The following is an 18499-nucleotide window of genomic DNA, read 5'->3' as shown; positions in this document are numbered from 1 at the left end:
CGGCTAAATCCCCCCCTGGGGGGGAAACAGCAGTCCCCTGGCTTCCCACCAAGGTGGCAGGAAATTTGCCCTCCTGAGAATCCATTGCCCTTCGGAGCAAAGTCTAATACCCCATTGTGACGAATATGAAGATGACGGCGACTGTCGGAGGACGAATGACAGCCTACCTGTTTCACATTAGGTTTCCTATAACTTGGTTATTGTTAACTTGAATTAGCAATAAAAGAGAATATTTTGTTGTGCTGAAGAAGCTCAACAAGCTAGTGTATTTTTTCCCTATCTCTATGTAACACATAACTGAGACAACCCATGCTATCAGTCTATATGAAGCAAGCTCTCCTCTGCTACAATCATCCACATATCGGCTGTAGGACTCTGAAGCTGTTTCCTCCCACCTTTTAGTAACAGCAACAGAGGGCAGTGGCTCAGCTTGGGTCCTCCATGCTGCTAGTCACTTCTAGGAATGCTGCCAGTCGGTTCTCTGCAGCTCTGTCCCTCCATAGGACACACATGGCTGACTGTAGAGGTTAGCAGGAGGCTGGCATGTGGGGAGGGGGCGGGGGAGCAGGGATGCAGGGATGCACACACAACTTTTTTTCATCCTTTCATTGGAAAAATGCTGGAGTTCTCTGCCCTTTGGAAACAACCTGCAGGACGCTCTGCCCTTACTCTGCAGTGCTCTGTACACAGAAGGAGGTGCTCTCCGTGGCTGTCCTCCTCTCTTCCGCCCACAGAATGCAATCAGGGGAGGAGAAAGCAGTGTCCTGCCTTGGGCAGAGCAGAGAACTCCGTAGCTGCTGGACAGTAGGGAGAGTGGAGGGAGCCAGAGCCGGTGTTCCCTGAGAATTACCTACCCGTGAGAAAAACCTACCCCTCGTCACTTCCGGTACTCCGCACTGTATGTAATGCAGCGGGTACATTAAAACAGCTGTGCTGAAATACGAGTGATCTCCGCTCCTGTCCCGGTCACTTCCCTGATCTCGGATAGTAAATATAAAAGCGGCGGCGGCTGTATGAAAACATAAATCACTGAGCCGAAAGCCGCTTTTATATTTAGTTGCCGAGAGCAGGGAAGTGACCGGGACAGGAGCGGGGATGACTCGTATGTCAGCACAGCTGTTTTAGGTAAGCGCCGCGTCGGTAGGTTTTTTTCACGGTACACCGTGATCGTTTTATACTAGTGCGCATGCGCACTAGTAAGCTCCTCTGTTCTGCCATTAGGTATCCCGCGCTCTGAGCATGCGCACTGCTGCGCTGCTCAGATGCTTCTGGCCGGAAGTGACGAGGGGTAGGTAATTCTCACAGGGTAGGTAATTCTCACGGAACACCGGCGGGCAGACCAAGTTTGGAAAGTATTGGAACACCTTTTGACTATGGTTGCCATTGAATTTAACCCCTAGTTTGCTAGAAACATTCAATGCCATATTATTCATTGTTCCCTATACTCTCAATAATAATTCAAATTCGTAAATGGTGTGTTATAGGATGGGATGCTGTGTGCTGAGACATTAAAACCAATAAGCCAATCAATTCAAATAACAATATACCTATATTACTAAATTACATAAATACATTTTAATACATTTATTCCAACATCCTAAAATAGCCTAAAATTAGCATATATTAGCATAAGAATACACATATAATTCACTAAAAATATTCCTAAAAATGTTATTTAAAAGGACATGAATGGGAAGTAAAATTACCAGGTTAAAGATGATGGAGATTTTATATTGTGTGATAAACTTAAAATTAGAAATTAGAAATAAAACAATTCAAATCAAAATCAATATTCATTCCCAATGGTTCTAAAGTCTTCATTTTATAGATCCATTGGGTCTCATTCATAGAGACTTTTTTAGTCATATTTCCTCCTCTCCAATGGTTATCCACTCTGTCTATGCCACAAAAGGACATAAGCGAGGGATCCCTATTGTGGTACAGGCGGAAATAGTCAGCATAGGACAAGACTGGTCAAGCATAGGACAAGACTGGTCAAGCATGCGGTTTGAACGAGCAATGAGTGAGAGAAAACCGGCGATTGAAATAGCCGCTCACAGCGGCGCTCGGCGATGATGTCATCGTTCTTAAAGGTGTATGCGTTCCACCTAGTTAGCAAGGTGGGACGCAATATTAAGGTAGAAATGGGAAATAAGGGTACCAAAGGTACCAGAATCTTACAGTACCCCCCCCCCCCCTTAAGGCCGGCTCCGGAAGGCCTATAGCAGGGCTCAAAATTTCAAGTCCTGAGCTGCTAGCCAGGCCTTAAGAGTTACTCGCCACCAGTTGCCCCACCCAACTCCTACCCTGCCCCGCCCCTAATTCCGCCCCTAAACACGCCCTCCTAGTTATCTCATTAAATAACACTGTTAAATGTTGTATGCAAAATTAGGTTACAGAAATATTTATCAAGAACAACTTTAATAATATGGGCACAGGCACTGTAAACATCATTACTGCCTTCCTAAGTAAATATACACTACATACAGAGTGCAGGGTTGAGAGGTGCACTACGCTAAATTATTGTGCAGGAGTGACACCTTCTTTCTGGGTTCTCACCGACCCCATCCTTAAAGCTCCACTCATACTTGTGTTCATATGTGTTTTGTAAACGCATGCAAAATTGCATGTGCACGCATTTATAAAACATTGCTAAAACCACATCACGTTTGCTGTGCCATTCGTTGTTAATGGCATCCCAAACACCACAAGCTGACATGTGTTTTTCTGCATGCAAAAATGTGAAAGCACTGTAAAATAAGTGGTGTAAAAAAAAAAAAAAAAAAAAACTGAATGCAGAAAAAGCTCATTGAGCTACTTTGCCTTATGTAGTGTATCCCCATTTAAATGAATGGGCTGCCCTATGCACATTGTGTATAAAACACTAGGTGTAAATGGGGCCTAATAGCAACCATTCAGAAGCCAGTACAGTTGATATGATAAGTTAACAGCCTGCACCCATCATCCCTGTACATTGCCTGCTTGTGCAAACTTACACACTCGGACTTGTCTCTCTCTGTCTCTCTGATGGTCTCCCCAATGTCTCGGTTCTCACTTCTCCCCAGTAGGCTGTTACCTGAAGTTTGAGTTCTCGCTGCTGACTCTTCTTCCTCCTCCTCCTCACTGCCCTGGGACGCGCATCTTCTCTGCCACCTCAAGTCCGGCATGTAAGTGAGGAGAAAATCCGCGGTGCTGTGCTGTGCTGGAAACTACATTTCCCAGTGTGCAGTGCGGCTCACAGAGCCCTCCATAGAGATGACTGGGGAGTCGGCTTGTCTAAAGCCGAGCAGACCCGCCCCCAGCCCGAGCCGAGCCATCTGATCCACCCGCCCCCAGCCCGAGCCGAGCCATCCAATCCACCTGCCCCCAGCCCGAGCCGAGCCATCCAATCCACCCGCCCCCAGCCCGAGCCGAGCCATCCAATCCACCTGCCCCCAGCCCGAGCCATCCAATCCACCCGCCCCCAGCCCGAGCCGAGCCATCCAATCCACCCGCCCCCAGCCCGAGCCGAGCCATCCAATCCACCCGCCCCCAGCCCGAGCCGAGCCATCCGATCCACCCGCCCCAGCACAAGCCGAGCCATTCATCTAAGCCAAGCTAGAACACTCGCCCTCAATTAAATTTCACTCGCAAAATGCGAGCGGGCGGGTGGAATTTTTGAGGGCTGGCCTATAGCACTGGTTTTTCAGGGTATTTCGAGTGAAATGTTCGTATAAGCCTAGGTGCGTGAACATCAGCAGTATCCAACCAGGTGTCGTCTTGGGGTCCATAGTTCTTCCATCTTATGAGATATTGGAGTCTTCCTCTGTGGATACGAGAATCCAGAATCTCCTTGATCTCATATTCTTCTCCGCCTTCAACTTGTACTGGAGGTGGAGGCAAGATGGTAGGCCTTATTCCTTGGTTAGGAACATGTGGTTTTAGTAGCGACACATGAAAGATGGGATGTATTTTGAGATCTGCCGGTAAGGTGAGTTGCACTGCAGCTTTTCCAATGAGTTTCTTAATTGGGAAGGGTCCCAGAAATAAAGGTCCAAGTTTTTTACTAGGGATCTTTAATCTCAATTTTTTTGTAGATAGCCAAACAAGATCCCCAATAGCATATTGAGGAGAGGGTTTTCTACGTAGGTCGTAGTACCTTTTTTGTTGACTATGGGCATGTGATATGGTGGTGTTGAGTAAACCCAGAGAGTCCTTTATTTGGGTGAGATAATCAGAGGCCACTGGGTTACTTGATGGAAGGATGCGTGGTGGAAGAAGAGTGGGATGAAACCCATAGTTCAAGTAGAATGGACTTTGCTTAGTAGTACTGTGGGTTGCGTTGTTATAAGCGAATTCCGCCAGCGGGAGGAGGTCCACCCAATCGTCCTGTAGGTATGAGGTATGGCAACGTAGATATTGCTCAATGCACTGGTTGACTCTTTCTGTCTGTCCGTTGGTCTGAGGGTGGTAAGGAGAAGTAAGTTTTCGCTCTATTCGTAGTATCTGACATAGAGCTTGCCAAAACTTGGAGATGAACTGTGAACCACGGTCAGACAGAAGGGTCTTTGGAATACCATGTAACTTAAAGACATGTTTCACTAGCAATTCCGCTGTTTGCTTGGATGAAGGTAATCTTCGAATAGAAATGAAATGTGCCATCTTGGTCAGATGGTCCACTGACACTAGAATGGTGTTAAATCCTTTGGAAGATGGTAGTTCTACTATAAAGTCTAAGGACACAACTTCCCATGGAACCTTGGGTATTGGTAGACTACAAAGTAGACCAGATGGTTTTGTAGTGTCAATTTTGGACCTTGCACAGATGTCACAAGAAGAAACAAATTTTTGTACGGTCGTCTTCATGTCAGGCCACCAAAACTGCCTAGTAAGTAAATTGAATGTTTTAGTCATACCCATATGTCCTGCCATAGGCACATCATGCGACAATTCCAAAATCTTGGTACGCATAGTAGGGGGTATGTAAAGTTTGTCGTTGTAATAGAGGAAGCCTTCTGCATCAGCACTTAGTTGTGGTGGAGGTGAATCCAGTCCTATGCTGTGCAAAATCTCTTCCTTCAGGGAACAAACAACACCGACAATACGTTCATAGGGTATTATAGGAATTGAAGGTATTTCGGCGTAGTTATCCTCGGTTAATCGTGACAGCGCATCCGCCTTTTTATTTTTGTCTGCAGGAGTGTAGGTCACCAAAAAGTTGAATCTTAAAAAGAATAAGGACCATCGTACCTGCCGGTGGGAAAGAGTCTTGTTAGTCTGAAGGTAGTGAAGATTTTTATGATCTGTGTATATGAGAACTGGTAATTGAGTACCCTCAAGTAGGTGTCGCCAATTCTCCAATGCCAATTTTATGGCAAGCAACTCTTTTTCACCCACTGGGTAATTCACCTCGGGGCTGCTTAGTGATTTTGAGAAAAAAGCAACTGGGTGAAGTGGTGAAGTATTTGTTGGTCGTTGGGAGAGAACTGCTCCTACTGCCATATTTGACGCATCTACCTCCAGGATGTATTGAAGGGATGGGTCTGGATGGCGTAGTATGGGAGCAGAAGTAAAGCTTGATTTCAACAAGCGGAAAGCTCCATTTGCTTCTTCTGACCATTTGAATGTTTTTTTCATACTTGTGAGTTGTGTGAGAGGTCTCACAATAGCAGAGAAGTTCTTGATGAACTTCCTATAGAAGTTAGAAAATCCGAGGAATCTTTATAATGCTTTACGAGTTGTTGGCACAGGCCAATCTAGAATACAGGATATCTTGCTCATATCCATTTTGATTCCATTTTTAGATATGATGTATCCTAGGAATAGTACTTCTTCTTTATGAAATAAACATTTTTTTAATTTTACGTATAAGTTGTGTGCAAGTAGTCTGGACAACACGAGTCTTACATGTTTTATGTGTTCAGATAAAGATTGAGAATAAATAAGTATATCGTCCAGATATACTACAACACAAACATCAAGTAAGTCTCTGAAGATGTCATTTATGAATCGTTGAAAGGCTGCGGGAGCATTACACAACCCGAATGGCATCACAAGGTACTCGAACAATCCGTATCTGGTTCTGAATGCTGTCTTCCATTCATCCCCGTCACGGATTCGGATTAGGTTGTATGCCCCTTTTAGGTCCAATTTCGAAAAGTAGGTAGCCCCGCGCACCTGTTCAATAAGTTCAGGAATGAGGGGTAAGGGATAGCGATCCTTTATTGTAATGGTATTTAATTGCCTGTAATCAATAATAGGCCTGAGACTTGAATCCTTATTGCGGACAAAGAAGAGTCCTGCAGCAGTAGAGGAAGTAGAAGGTCTGATAAACCCTTTTGCCAAATTCTCATCCAAGTATTCCTTGAGATGAGAGAGTTCATCCTGTGAAAGAGGATAAACATGACCGAAAGGCAACTTGCTATTAGGGAGTAGATCGATACAACAATCATAGTCCCTATGGGGAGGCAACACTTGAGCATTTTTCTCAAGGAAGACTTCCGACAAATCCTGGTAACATAGTGGTATAATCTCATCTGTCACCACAGACAGGATCTTTCCATATGATGAGAGATTACACGTGGTTTCGCAATAGTGAGAAGAGAAGGTTAGAGTTCTTGTTTTCCAATCAATGATTGGTTGATGTATGTGTAACCAGGGAAGTCCCAAAATAATGGGAAAATGTGGTGAGGTTAGTACATCAAAAGTGGTAGTCTCCATATGAGACTCATTGGCAGTGACAAGGAGTGCTTGTGTCTGTTTGGTGATTGGACCAGAGGATAACGGAATACCGTTAATGAAACTAACAGAGACAGGTTTGAGTTTTGAAATAATAGGTATTTTATTTAAGGTAGCAAAACAAGTATCGATATAGTTCCCACAAGATCCTGTGTCGATCATAGCCTTGGCGGTGATCCTAGTTTGGTCCCACTGTAATGTCAAATGAATAAAAAGATAAGGATTAGAAATGGAAGTCGTTAGTCCCCCTAGCAAGACATTTGAACACTCACCCTCTTTTTTGCGGACAAGGGGACAGTCGCTTAACAAATGATCTGGGGAGGCGCAGTACATGCAGAGATGTTCGGATCTTCTCCTGGCACGTTCGGTAAAGGATAAAGGTGGACGTATCATTCCTACCTCCATAGGAGTAGGGTCAACAGCCGACATCCGAGAAGGACTGGACAATGGCAATCCCATCTTCTCGGCCTTTCTTTCTCGCAGTCGTCTGTCAATATTGATACTGTTCTGTATCAGGTCATCCAAGGTGTCAGGTAAATCCGCTCGGGCGAGCTCGTCTTTAACGGCTTCTGATAGGCCGAGTCTGAACTGAGTTCTTAGAGATGTATCATTCCACCCTGAATCAAGGGTCCATCTCTTGAACTCTGCCACAAAGTCTTCAACAGGTCTCCTTCCTTGTTTTAAAGCCCTCAATTGGGTATCAGCAGTACTCTGCCTATTGGGGTCTTCATATAAACTAGCGAGTTGCGCTAGGAATAAAGGATAGGAATTGAGAAGTGGATCATCTTTCTCAAAGAGAGAGTCTGCCCAGGCACGGGGATCACCCGTCAGATAGGAAATAGTGGTACAGACTTTAATTTGGTCAGTAGGGTAGGTACGAGGTTTTAACAAGAAAAGCAATTGACATGCGTTTTTAAATTCACAAACTTTTTTCCGATCACCTGTAAACACTAGAGGAGGGTTTATCTTAGGCTCACGGGGCTGAGCAGCAGAGAGCTGTGCAAGACGGCCAACCTGCTGTCTCAAAGCCTGATTTTCGTTTTTTACCTCTGTAAGAGCAAGTATCAATGCATTTACTTGTTGTTTTAATTGCATTACTTGAGTGGGTAATTCTGCTGAATCCATATTTTAGGGCTCGTTCAATCTGTAACGCTCTTGCGTTTTTTGTTAGTGAATGGATTTGCAGCTGCAGAATTATTACACTCAGTAGTCATGTAGAGATGTGTTGAACAAACATATCCAAGGAAACTTGGACCTAAATATGTGGGGCAATTTCCTGTGAAAAGGAGAATCAATGATGTTACTTATGAGCTAACTTTGCCAGATTCCTTCAAGGTTCACCCCGTTTTTCATGTAACATTATTAAAGCCCGCTATTTCAGATCCTTTTCCTAACCGAAATACGAGTCCACCTGAGCCAGTAGTAGTTGATGGGAAAGAGGAATATGAAGTTGAATCAATTCTGGACTGTAGGAAAAGAAGGAATCAAATTCAGTACCTGATTAAATGGAAGGGGTATGGCCCTGAAGATAACTCATGGGAGCCTGAAAATAATATCCATGCCAGGAGACTTATTCAAGCATTTCATCGTGCCCACCCAGAAAAGATATTCTAGTTGGGCATCCGGAGGCTGCCCATTGTGAGGGGGCAATGTCAGGAAGGGCATTCCCATAGACAGAATGGCTCTTCTAGACAGCTTGCTGTGCATAGGCTACGCCCATTGCACAAGTGCGTGCACCTGTTGCTTGTATGGTCATCAAGGGATCTATTTAAACTGAGCCTGTGCTGTGCTTCAGTGCTGTCTTGTCTACAGCGTTTCTGTGTAAACCTGCTACCTGTAAACCCGCATCTGATTACTGTTATTGACCCGGCTTGCCTTGACTTCTCCTGAACTCTGCCTGCATTGACCCCAGCTTGTCTTTGACCACGCTTCTGCCTGTACATCTGCACCTGATCCGTCTGCCAGTGTATGACCCGGTTTGCCTGACCCTGTTCCTGCCTACTATCCTGCTGGCCTGCCTGCTGCTAGTCTCTGCCTACTTTTCACTGGTGTCCATCCGGCATTCCTGCTCCGCTGCAACCCGCTGATGGACTTGGCCTTCTCCTGTCTCCTGCTCGGTGGTGTCCATCCGGCATTCCTGCTCTGCTGCAACCTACTGACAGACCCAGCCTGCTCCTGTCTCCTGTTCAGTGGTGTCCATACGGCACTCCTGCTCCGCTGCGGTCCACCGACTGTCTTCCCCTGCTTGATCCTGACAGTTTGTCCGGCTAAGCTACTATCAAGATCAATAGGCTCTCGTGCCACTCTGCACTCCTGTGCTACGTGTCTGCTCTATCAGGGGCCCCGAGTCAGAGGTGTAAGAGAGGCTTTCCTCACCGTATCAGGCTCTTCTACCAGGTACGTGACAGGGTTGCTCGAGGCTCTATAACCAGGGAGAATATCAAAGGGGAAAGGGGGCATCCCTGTGGTGTACCATTTGTTATATGGAATGTATCAGTTATTACGCTAGACGTAAAGACTTGGGCGGAAGGGTTGGTGTAGAGAGCGGTGATAGCTTGTTTGATAAGGCCCTGTTAATGTAGCCTTAAGGTATCCCCAGTGGACCCTATTAAACGCCTTCTCGGCATCCAATGGGAGGAAAATAGTTGGAGTTTGGCGATTTTCTACCAATCTCAGTAGATTAAATATGCATCTTGTGCCATCTGCTGCCTGCCTACCATTCACGAAGCCCACCTGGTCAGCCTGGATTAAATTAGGGGCGATGTCTGATAATCTGTTGGCTAAGATTTTAGCCGAATGCTTCAGGTCCGAATTCAATAGAAAAATAAGGCGAAAGTTTTGAGGACAGTCAGGCACCTTCCCTGGTTTGGGGAGAGTGACTATTATAGCTCGCAGCATTTCTAGAGGAAAGGAGGTTAAGTTTGCAGCCCTGTTGAAAACTTTATTCAAATGTGGAAGTAGTATGTCAGTGAATTTTTGGTAATACTCAAACGAGAGTCCTTCAGCTCCTGGGGATTTGCCTTTTGGCATTGTTTTATTAGCATATAGAATTTTCCCACCTGATATAGGGCCATTCAAGAAGGTAAGTTGTTGGGGGGTCAAGGACGGTATATTTAAGCTAGTTTAAGAATTTTTCTATACTATCTAGAGAGGGTTGAAGTGTCCCTGACTCATCTTTTAAGTTATATAGAAGGGAGCAGTATGATTTGAAAGCATTCCCTATTTCGTCAGGGTGATACACCCTCTTACCTGTAGTATGGTGTATTAGTGAGGACAATTTGGTCTTCAATTGCTTAGCATTAAGATAGTTAGCTAATAAACGCCCTGCTTTATTGCCTTGGGCATAGTACGTTGCCTTAGAACATTTAATAGATTTTTCGTGTTGTAGCAATAAAAACTGTCTGAGGTCCAATCTATGTTTTTGTAATTCATTTAGGGTTTGCTGGGATAAATTTTGTTTATGTTGCTCTTCCAACATTTTAATTTGGTTGAGAAGCTCGGACAGGGTGTGCGACCTATGCCTTCTCTTCCTTGCTGACATTTATATAATTAAACCTCTACAAAATGCTTTGTGCTAGCACCAAATGGTAAATATGTCAGTTTCCGTATCGGTATTAAGCTGAACAAATTCTTTGAGCTGTTTTGTCAATCTCTGTTAGTTAGAAGGCTTGGAGACTAAAGAGGAGTCGTTGCGCCATAGGAAGGTCAGGGAAATCGCGTCCTTTTCTCTGATGGTGCCTGACGATGGGGCATGGTCCGACCACGTGGCGTGGTATATATCTGCATATGTAGTCCTACGGAGTAACTGCAGATCCATTAGGAAGAAGTCGATCCTTGAATAGGACTGGTGCGGGACAGAAAAGAATGTACAGTATAGTGACACTTCGATGGGTCATAGAAATTAATGTCCTTTAGGAAAGTGGAAAGGGTATGTCTGTGGGAGCTTTTCATAGAGCTACTGTCTAATTGCGGATCACAGATGGAGTTGAAGTCTCCACTAAACAAGAGAAGCCTTCGACTGACTTTTGATACTTTTTGGAGTAAAGTGTTGAGAAACTTGATTTGTCCAGTGTTGAGCACATACAGGTTCACTATTGTATAGGTGGTATTATTTAGGTGGCAAACCAGTATCAGGTATCTTCCTAGTGGGTCAACGGTGACAGAGTGTAGTAGGAATGATACCGATTTTTTTTATGGCTATGAGCACCCCTCATTTCTTCATTTCAGCGTTGGCTGTAAAAATATGGGGGAAAAGCTTGTGAGAGAATTTAGGGGCCTTTTGGGTGTGAAAGTGAGTCTCTTGCACACACACCACATCCCCTTGGAGTTTCTTGACATTGTTCCATAAGGTCTTTCGCTTGAACAGGCTTTTAAGGCCATGTGCATTCAGAAATATTACCTTCAGACCCATTTTACTATTCTGTTCATGAGATGGAAGTTGGTGCCCTCTAGTGAGGGATATGTGGTGGTGAAAACTAGTGTAGGTATTAGAAGGTAAAGACTTAAAGTTCTTGAGATCCTCTGGAGTTATGAAGACAGTTCTGTAGATAGTGTCCTAGCCATGGATACATACTCAGCATATGTTTCTCAGCAGACAGTTGTGTAATAAACGTAAAAACAGAAAGAAAGGTTAGAAACCAACAACACCTATAAACTGCTGTGTAATATTCAGAGTTACAATAAAAATAATCCAACGAAGGGCTTTCGCCACAACATTAACTAGGAGGGGTATCCTCTGGGGCACCTGGAGCATTGTCCTGCTTGTAGAGAATAGTATTTGGATAGTTTGAGGCTACTACTTCAGTCACTACTCAGTTATGGTTTTCATCTCCTTTAAGGTTGGAAGCAGATGATTGTGCAGGAACTCTTTCCCACTCTGCCGAGACTCTGCCGAGACTCTGCCAGGTGAAGATGCAGATGGTAGGGAGGTCTTGTCAGTAAGGAGCGAACCCAATTTTTTAGCCAGCTTGAGACTAGCAGCTTGGCGGGAAATCCCCACCAGTAAGGGACGTCATGATTGCGTAGCAGTTTTGTCAGAGAAACAAGTTTCTTCCTCGCCAGCAGGGTATGTTGAGATAGGTCAGCGTAAAAGGTTATATAACTACAAGGACCAGGCATGGGAGAATTTTTCCTTGAGAATCGCATCAATGCATCTTTGACATGGTAAAAATGAATTTTGGCGATGAAATCCATAGGTATATTGTCAGGGAGGTGTGATGGTTTTGGGAGCCTGGCGTATCCGGGAGTAAAGTGGAAATCATTTGTTGCACATATCTCCACAAGTCTGCTGCTAGCACGGGTTCAGATATCCCACAGAACTTTATATTATTCCTGCGGGAACGATCTTCAAGATCGGCCAATTTCAACTTTATTGCTTGCATATCCTCCTCAGCCCCATTATGAACGTCAACAAGCTCATTATGTGCATTTGCAAACTCCCCCATTTTGGACTCCATATGGTACACTCTATCCCCTAGTGCTGATACATCTTTTTACTTGTGACATGAAAGAAAGCATGTCCCTGAGAAGGGAACCTTTTTGGGAGAGTAGCATATCTTTAAAGGAAGTCCTCCAACTGATCAATAAATTCCCTGGTGGTGTCCCCAGAGAAGGGAGTCCCTCGGTGAGGCTTCGTTCTGCCTCCGGAAGGATACGATTTTATCTAGGGGTGGAGTGAGTGCTGATTCTCCCCCCTAGGTGGTGAGCCGCACCACCAGGGATTCACTGGGGCGGGATGCCCCTGATGGCGCAAAAAACTCTGTCAGTTTTCGGGGCCCCTCTCTTCCTTTTCCCTTCCCCATTCTGTTCACGGACCTCTCAAGAGATTCGCTGAGCAGAGGGTAGCGGAGTTGACGGCGTGAAGTAGCTGCTTTGCCGTGGGACTTAGCTGGCGCTCACTGAGCTCTTTTTCTATGCGGCCATCTCCTCAGCTGCAGGCCACGCCCCCTTCCTGCAGCTTTCTAACTGAAAGCCCATACAGAGGTGCAAGTAGAAGGCTGGAGGATGTGTCTGCAGGAGCCTCACATTATGGCTGCGATCCAACAATCGTAACTGCAATGATTGCAGTGCTGCGGCCCTGGTCAGTCTTGACCAGGAAAAGGCCTTTGACCGTGTCTCCCATGAGTTTATGTGCAGAGCTCTGCGCAGGTTTGGTCTTGGGGACATGTTTTGTTCGTATGTGAATGTGATGTATAATGACATTTGTAGTACGGTGTTGGTGAATGGCTGGAAAACTGACCCTTTCCCTGTTCTCTCTGGGGTCAGACAAGGCTGCCCTCTCTCACCTCTGCTTTTTGTTTGCTGTATAGAGCTCTTTGCCGAATGCATCCGACAGAACCCAGATATCAGAGGGATCACCGCACCGGGACCGGACAGAAGGGTTGTCAAGTGCTCACTCTACATGGACGACGTAACGGTGTTCTGTGCTGACCAGCGCTCCATCGACTCGCTCGTCCAGACCTGTGAGGACTTCGGCAAAGCTTCAGGGGCAAAAGTCAACTGCGGGAAGTCAGAGATCATGCTCTTCGGAAAGTGGTTCCTGCCTTCTTCTGCATCCATCCCTTTCAGCATCAAGGCGGACTTCATCAAAATTCTTGGAGTTTGGTTTGGAGCTGAGGGCGCAGCCCTGAAGTCTTGGGAGGAGAGACTGTCCAAGATGAGACAAAAGTTTGGACTATGGAGCCTCAGAGAACTCACCATCAAAGGGAAAACACTGGTACTCCGCAGTGAAATCCTCCCTGTGTTGCAGTACCTCGCCCAGGCCTGGCCCCCCCCGGGTCAACACCTGCAAGGCCATCACCAGGGCGGTGTTCCACTTCATCTGGGGCTCCAAGATGGACAGAGTGAAGCGAGCAGTCATGTTTAAGGAACCCCTCAAGGGCGGTAAGGGCGTGCCCGACATCGCAACGTTACTGGGGGTGTTCTTTGCCTGCAACTGCATCCGCAGAACTTTGATTGACAGAACTTCGGACTCTGGAGGCAACTCCATGTCCTGTTTTTTCCTCCTGCCTCTCTGGAGGTCCCTTGGATGGGACAAATGGGACAGCTCCATCCCCTACAACTGGGACACTCCTTGGTACTACTTGGACACTTTCAAGTTCATCAAGGAGCTGGGGCTGCATGGAGTTAAGCCCGACTTGTGGAAGCCAAAAACTATCTACAAGTTGATCAGAGCATCGGACATTGCTGAGACTGTTCCAGGCCTCCCTTCAGCCACTTGCAAAGTGGTCTGGAGGAATGTTTCTTCAAAGAGACTCACCAACAGGCATAAAGATCTGGCCTGGATGGCTGTCCAGGGAGGGCTGCCACTCAGGACATTTATGCATGCCAGAAACTTGTGCAGATACAGGCACTGCCCCTTTTGTATCATCCACGAGGAAACGTCTTTTCACGTTTTCTGGGAGTGCTCATTTGCACAGAGCCTGTTGAGGGCCTTGGAACCTGAACTTAGAGACTTTGTTCCACAGACTGCCATCACACATTTTGCTGTGCTGAATGGACTTTTTCACTGAACTTTTTCACAGGAGGACATTGACAACGCCTGGCGGGTGTTGTGTTGCTTTAAGGACGCTTTATGGTGCTCCAGAAAGCGCCTTATCCACCAGCGGTAGAGGATGTCCATTGAGGACTGTCGCAGACTGGTTCACAGTCTGCTCAGAGACTATAACCTGATGGATCTCATGGAGGAAGAGGAGGTCTGAAGATTTCCCCTTCCCCCACTCTCCCTTGTGTGTCTTTGTCCATTCAATAAAGCTTCGGGCCTGTGATTTCATTCCCCTCCCTTTACCCCACTCTCCCACCCCCCCATCACACCTGTTGCTTTTTTGAAATGTCATATTATATCGATACAGTTTGAGCAATGTACGTATAGACAATGTTTTTAGTTTCATGCTTTAGGGGTATTGCGGCGTCATGCATGATGTGATGGCACGGGGTATCCTTACTCCGCACAACACATCAGGCATCATACCGCAGAATGAATGTATGTGATTGAATGTATTTATTAGTATGACCGGAAATGTATTGTAATGTAGTGTATTTATGCGCTGCGTCGCAGTACAGGGGAGAATGTACCCCGACAAAAGTATTGTTTTTTGTATATCTTTTATGCAAATAAAGATTACATTTTCAAAAAAAGATTGCAGTGCTGGCTCCTGTGGGAAGAAATAATTGCACCATTTTTTCCTGCAAAAATATGTGCATTTATTATTTTAGATTGACTAAATACCATATGTTTAAAGGATAAGTCCACCTTTTGCAAAATAAATAAATAAATAAATAAAAAACAATTAATGCACAGATATGCAGAAAGAAAAATGCATTCATTTATTTTTTGCTAATGAGTCTGCAAAGCTTTGTGACCTCAATCAATAAATTGTGCACGCAATGCCAACCTTCTGCAGACTCTTCCTCCAGCTCTATGTCCATCCTGAGGTACAAACTTTCAGTTAGGATGCATTCACATTCCAGCGGCAAGAATCTACTGATTCCTGCAGCTGGGGATTGACAGTCAAGGATTTATATGTTTGGACTTTATTTACTGACTGTTACCTATTAATCACTTGGCTGGTACAGGGCCTGTGGGTGGCTGGCTGGCTCGCTGGTACAGGGCCTGTGGCTGGCTGGCTGGTACATTGCCTGTGGCTGGCTCGCTGGTACAGTGCCTGTGGCTGGCTGGCTGTGGATTGGGTGGCTGGCTGGCACAGGGCTGCTGTGGGTGGGTGATACACTCCCGCAAGACTAGTCCCAACTCCAGACGAGGCTGTCCAAGGCAAGGGAGGCAGCCTAAAAAAGCAGAATGACGTCACAAAAATATTGGCAATATCGGCCAGTTCCGAGGCCAATACCGATATATCGGGGAAAGTGCATATCAGGCCCCCAATATATCGGCCTTGAAGATAATCGGTCTATCCCTAATATGTATATATATATATATATATATATATATATATATATATATTTAATCTACTTACTAACTGGAAGGGATATATGGATATATTCTATTAATCTATATTAATCTTTTGGGATTTGGAAGAAGATTAGACACCTTTTCCTTTATTTATATAGGGATCACAGTATTGTGCGTGTCTGTTTATGTGCCCCCGCATCTCCCCTGCAGTCCCATAGGGGAGTTTTATAGGTCTACATGTATGGTCTCACATGGCCCTGGTATGCAAATAAGATTGGTTGAATTGAACTTACCTTATATGATAATGATGATGATGGTATTAAAATGTATGAAGTAAGTATTATACATGCACTAAATGTTATTATTTCTTTTAGATGCATATTGCTGCTTGAAAGGCAGATTTTGTCTGTAAATTATGTCCAGCTATACTGTGCTGATTACCTTATTTAAAAAAAATCTTCAAAATGTATGTTCCTGATCAGATTGGATCTAAGTATGTGTAAATGGAATTGCATATAATAGGGGTATAGGCATATGAATATGCATGGATGTTAAAATTACATGGGACTCCTAATTATCATTTGAAAAAAAAAAATTAACTTCTTCTAATAAAAATGTATGGTTTTACATAACTCTCAACTTTCTGAGATGGGAACATGGGACTTTTTGAAAGATAAATAGTACATATGATAAATGAGGAGGAAGGAGGGACAGAGGGACTTTGTTCCAAATGAGGGACAGTCCCTCGAAATCAGGGACAGTTGAGAGCTATGGTTTCATTCAAAAAAGGTAAATTCTTTGATCATCTCAAAAAAATATGAGCACTGCATTTAGTTGTTTGGCTTCTTAGAAGCTCTTTTTATCTCTATATACCTACTTGTGATGTGGAGCTCTGACTAATACAAAATAAGATCATTTCTGCAACACGTGGCAATACCAGCTTCTGATGCTAAGGGTTTAATTACGTTTTCCACAGTACACCATTATATCCTTTGATATTTTTGTTAAATAAATGATTTAAAGGGCATTTAGGTGTTCTTTCTCGTGTATATCATCTTTATATGTGGGCATAGTTAGAATAAAGACCTAAAGTTTATATGTTCAAATATGTTGAAAAAGTCAACAATTTCCTAGGGGTGTATTTAATTTTTCACTTGACTGACTGTCTGCCTATATATATATATATATATCTCAAAACCTGATTAAAGGACTGCGTTATTATTAACAAAAAAGGGAGTTTCTAGAAAGCAGATACAGAATTGGACCACATGAGAATCCATTCAGGATCTGCTGCTGTATTTTACCCAGGCCAGAAGCAGAGACTATAAGGTAATTGTTCCAGTATTTTGACTGTTTAGCTTTAGCTGCCCATAACTTCTTGATCTGAATCCTAGTGACAGATGAGTCTCTGTCCTATTGGTATTATCCCACATGCACAGTGCTAGAAAGTTTATACTACTATGTGTGTAGAGGTCACCTTCCAGTATACTAGTAGGTGAACCTGTTTGTTGCAATTGAGTTTACATGCAGCTCCTGTCATTTTAGTTAGGCCTGTCCTTTCTGGTCTGGGATTTTATAGCTAGTTTTAGCTCAGGGCTCAATAACCAGCGTAGGATAGAGCCAGGTTAGGCATCCAATGGCTCATTAGGTAGTCCGAGGTACGGTTGCCTGGTAAATTAGATGTCACTAGGTTTCTGCTGAGAAGCTGAGTTCAAGGCTGATTGGACAACCACCGGAAGATCCCCACATCATCGCTGCTCTTGTCTCCAGCTCTTCAGCATCAAGACAAATGCCAAATCACATTCATTATAAAGGGCCCCTGCAACTGGATTTGGCTGCAACATACATTTAGTAGTATCTTTATTAACCACTTCCCGACCACTCACCGCAGTTAACTGCGGCAGCGCGGCCCTCCTGTGCGAACCGACTAAGGTATATGTCGGACGCCCGCCTGCAGCTAGGGGCGAGCGTGCGCCGCTGCCGGCGCGCTCCTGCCCCCACTCTGCAGCGGGGACTCCAATGCACGGGGCAGGCGGCTCCGATTGCAGGCTGCCACCCACGATCCCTCCCCGCTGAGAGAGAAGAACGGTCAGCTGTTGTAAACACAGTTGACCGTTCTTCTCTCTGCAATGATCACAGAGCACCTGTAATCCTGCTATATAGGAACACAGGTCTCTGTGATCATTTCACAAGCCACACCCCCCCCCACAGTTAGAAACACGCCCCTAGGTACACATTTAACCCCTTGATCACTTATTGTGTTAACCCCTTCCTTGCCAGTGTCATTATTACAGTAACAGTGCATATTTTTAGCACTGATTACTGTAGTAATGTCACTGGTCTCCCCAAAAGTGTCAAAAATGTCAGTCAGGGGTCCGATCTGTCCGCCGCAATGTCGCAGTCCTTCTAAAAAATGCAGATCGGCGCAATTACTAGTAAAAGAAAAAAAAACAATAAAAAATGACACAAATCTTTCCCGTAGTTAGTAGACACGATAACTTTTGCACAAACCAATCAAAATACGCTTATTAAGATTTTTTTTAACAAAAATATGTAGCAGAAAACAAATTGGCCTAAAATGTTAAAAAATTTAGATTTTTACATATTTTTTTGGGGGGATGTTATATAACAGAATGTGAAAAATATTGTTTTTTTTTTCAGAATTGTCGCTTATTTTTTTTGTTTATAGCACAAAAAATGAAAATCACACAGGTGATCAAATACCACCAAAAGAAAGCTCTATTTGTGGGGAATAAAGGACATACATTTTATTTGGGTACAGCGTCGCACAACCACGCAATTGTCCGTTAAAAAAACGCAGTGTCGAATCGCAAAATATGGCCTGGTCATTAAGTGGGAATATCTTCCGGTCCA

At 44.5% G+C, this 18499-nt stretch overlaps 1 pseudogene across 1 annotated transcript in view; it reads left to right on the top strand.

The window, feature by feature from the left end:
* The window catches only part of LOC309544370, a 40544-nt pseudogene extending 26316 nt beyond the window's left edge, over positions 1-14228 (top strand). Inside the window, exon 3 of the transcript in view lies at positions 13466-14228. The product of the transcript in view is annotated as an uncharacterized misc_RNA (transcript). The remainder of the gene's footprint in view (positions 1-13465) is intronic.
* Positions 14229-18499: the final 4271 nt, after the last annotated feature.

The sequence above is a fragment of the Pelophylax lessonae genome (assembly GCF_965119305.1).
Source record: "Pelophylax lessonae genome assembly, chromosome: 1".
NCBI lineage: Eukaryota > Metazoa > Chordata > Amphibia > Anura > Ranidae > Pelophylax > Pelophylax lessonae.
This window is presented reverse-complemented; position numbering and strand designations above follow the sequence as displayed.